Source organism: Piliocolobus tephrosceles, chromosome 16 (genome assembly GCF_002776525.5).
Source record: "Piliocolobus tephrosceles isolate RC106 chromosome 16, ASM277652v3, whole genome shotgun sequence".
Classification (NCBI taxonomy): domain Eukaryota; kingdom Metazoa; phylum Chordata; class Mammalia; order Primates; family Cercopithecidae; genus Piliocolobus; species Piliocolobus tephrosceles.
The window spans coordinates 17,313,399-17,319,398 of NC_045449.1; the positions used below are offsets into that span (position 1 = coordinate 17,313,399).

At 48.1% G+C, this 6,000-nt stretch overlaps 1 pseudogene; it reads left to right on the plus strand.

Moving 5' to 3' along the window:
* Positions 1-4,780: 4,780 nt before the first annotated feature.
* LOC111526178 lies at positions 4,781-5,692 on the plus strand (annotated as a pseudogene).
* Positions 5,693-6,000: the final 308 nt, after the last annotated feature.

Consider the following 6,000-nt stretch of genomic DNA (forward strand, 5'->3'; position numbering starts at 1 on the left):
GGCCAGCACTCTGTTTTAATATGCCAAGGGGATTCTGATGCATGCTCAAGTTTGAAAGCCACCAGCATAATGCAATATGAAGATGCAATCCCATCTCACAGCTGAGGAAACAGAAGGTCTGAGCCAGTTTTACCCCAAGTTACACAATTAATAGGAAAGACTTAACAAAATTAGGTGCAGCTGTGAATAACAGAAATCAAACTCCAGAGCACCATGAACTAAACAAAAACAAAACAACTTTAAAAAAAATTGTTTATTTTTCCTTCATGGTCCAAGATAACTGCTGAAGCTCCAGCCATTGTGTCCACATTCTAGGCAGTAAAAAGGAGGGAAAGGGCTGGGTGCAGCAACTCATGCCTGTAATCCCAACACTTTGGGAGGATGAGGCAGGAGGTCAGGAGTTCGAGACCAGCCTGGCCAACATGGTGAAACCCCATCTATACAAAAAATACAAAACTAGCTGGGCGTAGTGGCATGCACCTGTAATCCCAGCTACTCAGGAGGCTGAGGCAGGAGAATCGCTGGAACCCAGGAGACACAGGTTGCAGTGAGCTGAGATCGTACCACTGAGCTCCAGACTGGTCGACAGAGTGAGACTCTGTCTCAAAACAAAAACAAAAACAAACAAACAAACAAAACAAGTAAAAGGAGGAAGGTCCCACCCTGTCCCTGTAGGGGACACTTCCTAAAATTGTATATATGGCTTCATCTTACATCTCACTGGCCGCAATTTAGTCAATTGCTTCACCCAGCAGAAAGAGAGGCTGGGAGAAGGAAGTCTCGTCCTAAGTGACCATGCACACAGGTAAAACTTTGGGTTCTGCTGCTCTAGAAGAGCCTCGATATTGGAGGACAACCAGGCAGCCTCTGCCGCAAGGGTGTATCTGAGAATCAACCCAGGGCTTCTAATTTCACCATCTGAAGTTATGTTTTTGTTTAAGTGTTGTCTTTATCTTCCTCTTTTAGAAGTCCCACCAAAAGCAAGACTTCTTGGAAGCCTTCTCCTTCTCCTTTGCTGCTATTTGCTATTGAATATAGAACTTTAAAAATTAAATTAAATACCTAATGTAAGAGAAGCTTGTTCAGAGTCTGGCACATGGAAGGCACTCAGAATGTGGTTGCTGATACGTATTTAACACAGTCCTTCCTACCGAGGCCCAGCTGGCCCCTGGAAAGTTTTACCTCTTAGACTTTCAATCCCACCGCCACACCCTGCCTGCATGCACAGACTTGCACACAAATCCTGGTCGTTTCACTGGACTTTAAGAATAATCAGTGCTGGCTGGGCACAGTGGCTCACTCCTATAATCTCAGCACTCTGGAAGGCTGAGGTGGGTGGATCACTTGAGGTCAGGAGTTCGAGACCAGCCTGGCCAACATGGTGAAACCCTGTCTCCACCAAAAACCAAACAAAAAAAAAATTAGCCAAGTGTGGTAGCACATGCCTGTAGTCCCTAGCTACTTAGGAGGCTGAGGCAAAAGAATCACTTGAACCCGGGAGGCAGAGGTTGCAGTGAGCCGAATTTGAGCCACTGTACTCCAGCCTGGTTAACAGAGCAGGACTCTGTCTCAAAAAAAAAAAAGAAAAGAAAAAAGAAAAAAAAATCAGTGCTGTTTGATTGGGTCTGGAGAATGCAAGCCATAGCTCAGGAAAGCAACTACATTGGGAGAGAAAAGTCATCTCATCGTTTCTTGTACAAGCCTAGAAGTAGGCCTTGAGAACAAAGCTGGGCTCAGGCTGCTGTGATAGGATGTCTATCCTAGTGTTTGTCATTTGAGCTTTTCCTTTGTAGGTGCAGCCTTCCTGGGTTCCAGGGACTTGGTGCCCTTACCTACGGACCGTTGGGTGCCGCTCCCGCCTTGTTGCCAGCGTTCAGGTTTGTGGTTGCCCCTGTGTTGCCTAACTGGGTCAGGCTGGATGGAGCCGGGAGGGCTGTTTGCGTTGGCTGCTTTTCCCTGTCGAGTGTCACACACGAATGCAGCCTCCGAAATCCAATTTAACATAAATCTTGCCGTTTGGACTAAGGCAAGTGAGCCTTATTCAAATCCGAACAGTCTTTTGTTGAGCTAGGAAACAGACAACAGCTGATGCTGTGTTGTTCAGTTGCAACTGCCCTAATTACAGATAAACACTAATTTCACAGGATTTTTTAGAGTGAAGCAAATCTTTTGAAAGAAGTGTCCTCATTTAAAAACTACAGCTCGAGAGGGCTATAAGGGTTCATTTTATTTACTGATAATGTGGACTGCGTCAATTCCTGAATCTCATTTGTTCAACCTCCCAGGGCTATTGTGAGAAGCAAAATGAATTTCAAATGAGGTAACGTTTGTGGAGGTCCCTAATGTAGAGCAAAGCAATCCAACAGCTACAGTAATATTGTGCCTTCAACGCCCTGCACCTTGCAGCTGCGTCCCATTGACAATGACCTCTGAGCGTGAGCTCCAGGGCCTCTCCCCTCACTCCGCGGGCCACTCCCCACGGGTACCTCACCTCCTTCTTCCTCTTTCCTTGAATTTGGCTTCTCAACATTTGCTCCGTGGCTCAAATGTCACCTTGTCGAGGAAAAGGTGTCCAGTCAGTACTTGCCGTGGTGCTCTGCCCTGTGTCTTTCTGAGTTCTTAGTCCCGTGAGATAATCTGATGCATTGGTTGGCTTGTTTTTATCTCTCTTCTCCATAGGAGCACCAGCTCCATGAGGGCAGAGACCTTGTCTGTCTTGTTCACACCTGCATCTCCTGTGTCCAGAACAGTGTCTTGTACCTAGTAGAGATGGATATATGTTGATTGGGAGTTTGGCTTGGGGAGCAAAGGAGAAAGTGAACTGTTAAGAAATTAGGGCGTTTAACATTATCTAAGAACCTGAAGCAGTACCTGGAGTCCCTGGGGCCCCTGAGTACCTGGAGCAGGTGTGTGGCATGGTACCTGGAGCCCCTGGAATCTCTAAGTACCTGGAACAGGTGCGTGGAGAGGTACCTGGAGTCCCAGAATCCCTAAGTACCTGGAGTAGGTATTTGGAGCAGTACCCAGACTCCCTGGAATTCCTAAGTACCTGGAACAGGTGTGTGGAGTGGTACCTGGAGCAGGTGTGTGGCGTGGTACCTGGAGTCCCTGGAATCTCTGAGTACCTGAAGCAGGTGTGTGGCATGTTACCTGGGGTCCCTGGAATCCCTAAGTAGCTGGAGCAGGTGTGTCGTGTGGTACCAGGAGTCCCTGGAATCTCTAAGTACCTGGGGCAGGTGTGTGGAGTGGTACCCAGAGCAGGTGTGTGGCATGGTACCTGGAGTTTCTGGAATCTCTGTGTACCTGGAGCAGGTGTGTGGAGTGGTACCTGGAGTCCCAGCATCCCTAAGTACTTGGAGCAGGTGTTATGTGAGAGATTTTGATACCCAAGAAGCTTACAGATTAATATAGTAATTTGCAGTATTCAAATAAGTGCCACTAATGTGTGAGGTGGCAGGTGGTAGGAGCAGAAGGTTATAAATACAGTCGGAGCTGCAGGAGACACACAGTTGTGGACACTGGAGCTATTCTCGTTGGAGAAGGGCATGGAGTTGCACCTCGGTCAGCAGTCTCCTCTGTCACCTCTGGCATTTTGCACCTGCCCTTCCATGGCTGCCACCTGTTGCTGTTGGCTCTGGGCCTTCCCTTTGAGCAGCCGTTCCACAGTGGAGGCCCTGGTGCTGCCTCCACTTGGTCACACACTGCATGGCCACAGCTGGTCAGGGTCCAGGCTGGACACAGCACCAAGTGCTCTGCGAGGTCCGTCCTGCAAGACGAGAGCCATCAATGGGCCAGAGGAGGCCATGCAGAGGTGGCACTGGTACTGTGCTTTCATTTTAGTTTAAGATACTCTTTGACTCTTTTGTGTGTGTGTGATGGAGTTTCACTCTTGTTGCCCAGGCTGGAGTGCAATGACACAATCTCAGCTCACCACAATCTCTGCCTCCCGGGTTCAAGTGATTCTCCTGCCTTAGCCTCCCAAGTAGCTGGGATTACAGGCATGCACCACCATGCCCAGCTAATTTTGTATTTTTAATAGAGATGGGGTTTCTCTATGTTGGTCAGGTTGGTCTCAAACTCCCAACCTCAGGTTATCTGCCCAGCTCGGCCTCCCAAAGTGCTGGGATTACAGGTGTGAGCCACTGAGCCCAGCTACTCTTGACATTTTTTAAAAGAATGTTCTCTATCTCATTCTCATCCGCATATCCCTTATGAGAGAAGCCAGGAAACCAGTTCTGAGGATGTCGGTCTGGCTAGTAAAACCCTGAGGATTCCATCTTCAAGGGTACCTTGATTGTTGTGTTCAAAGAAAGCTTTGAACAACAAATGTAAAAACCCTGCCAAGCCAAGTCCACCGAGTAGCTCATTAAAATGTATTTAGGTTGAGGCTTGTTTTTTTAAGCTTACTTTATCAGAAAAAAAGAAAAAAAAATTGGATTTAGATACCGAGGAAGGCTTCTTGCACAGAGAGGGACGTCCGTTGCCTTAGTTCTATGATCTCAATGCTTAGACAGGCGGCTCACCCCAGCAGGGCAGAGTTGTTCTCATGTCCCAGGGGGCCGCTGCAGAAGGATTACAGACTCTCTCCCTCCTGTCATCACCTCGGGCCTTCCCCGCCAGCACCTCCATTCCTGAGGCTCACGTGGGAGAGACAGTGTGGAGAGAAACAGAGAAGAGAACAGGACTTCTTAAACAGCACCAGCAAGAATAGTCCTACAATGAAGTGTGCACCACGGCAGTGCCATACCGGCTGGTACGGAGGAGCACCGCACAGGCTGTCATGGAGGAGCGCCGTACCGGCTGGCGTGAAGGAGCGCGGTACCGGCTGGCACTGAGGAGCGCCGTATCAGCTGGCACAGAGAAGCGTGGCGATTTCAAGCTGACCCCTGGCTGCAGCAGCCTGGGTCCAGGCGGCGTTCGCCGCTTTGGCAAGGGCGGCAGAGCTCCCTCGTGGGCCCCTGAGGACGCCTGGGTGGGCACCCACCCTAAATATTTAGAAATGATGGAATTAGGCCAGGCGGGGTGGCTCATGCCTGTAATCCTAGCACTTTAGGAGGCCGAGGCAGGTGGATCACGAGGTCAGGAGTTCAAAACCAGCCTGACCAACATGGTAAAACCTCGTCCCTACTAAAAATACAAAAATTAGCCGGGCCTGGTGGCAGGTGCCTGTAATCCCAGCTACTCAGGCGGCTGAGGCAGGAGAATCGCTTGAACCCAGAACACAGATGTTGCAGTGAGCCGAGATCACACCACTGCATTCCAGCCTGGGGGACAAGAGCAAGACTCTGTCTCAAAAAAAAAAAAAAGAGAGAGAGAGAAATGATGGAATTAGACATAGAAGATGCCACACATGTTTATATAGCATTCTTGGTTTACCTGGACCTCATAGAAAGCAAAACTGACATGAAGTAAACTGTGTCAGATTACCAGAACTCCAGCTCATCTGCCTTGTTGGTATGTGATAGAAGAGGAAGGGTTACAGACTGTGGTGCCCACCCCCATCACTGCTTCCCTCAGCCATAACAGGATAAGGGAGATCTTGAAGGTATCTTGAAAATTGCAAGGTGATCCAGATTTGTAAAAGATGTCTTTTACTTTGGCCGTAGTGGAGTCTGATTCTACAACAATCTTTTATAAACTTACTGATGGACTTATGCTGCCAGACCCTCAGAATGTTTCTCTTAGAAGATGACATCTATGTTTCCCGATGCTTGTTTTATTCATACGAGATTGGACTTGAGACTCATCAGAGTGCTTCATCTTTTATCTCAGAGATAGTCAGGGTTGACTTAAAAACCCTCCCCAGGTAGAAGATATTTTCTTTCTTAAAAAATATAGGGTGGTTTCTTTAAAACTTTCTTATCTAGAGACAGTTTAATTACAGTTGTATACAGGTTTACACCTAGGATGTGTTCAGACGGGTGGAACCTGTGTGCTGCTTTTGTCATCCCACACTCAGAGTTGCTTCTGTTTATTGCTCCCACTGCTAGTTCATTGTTG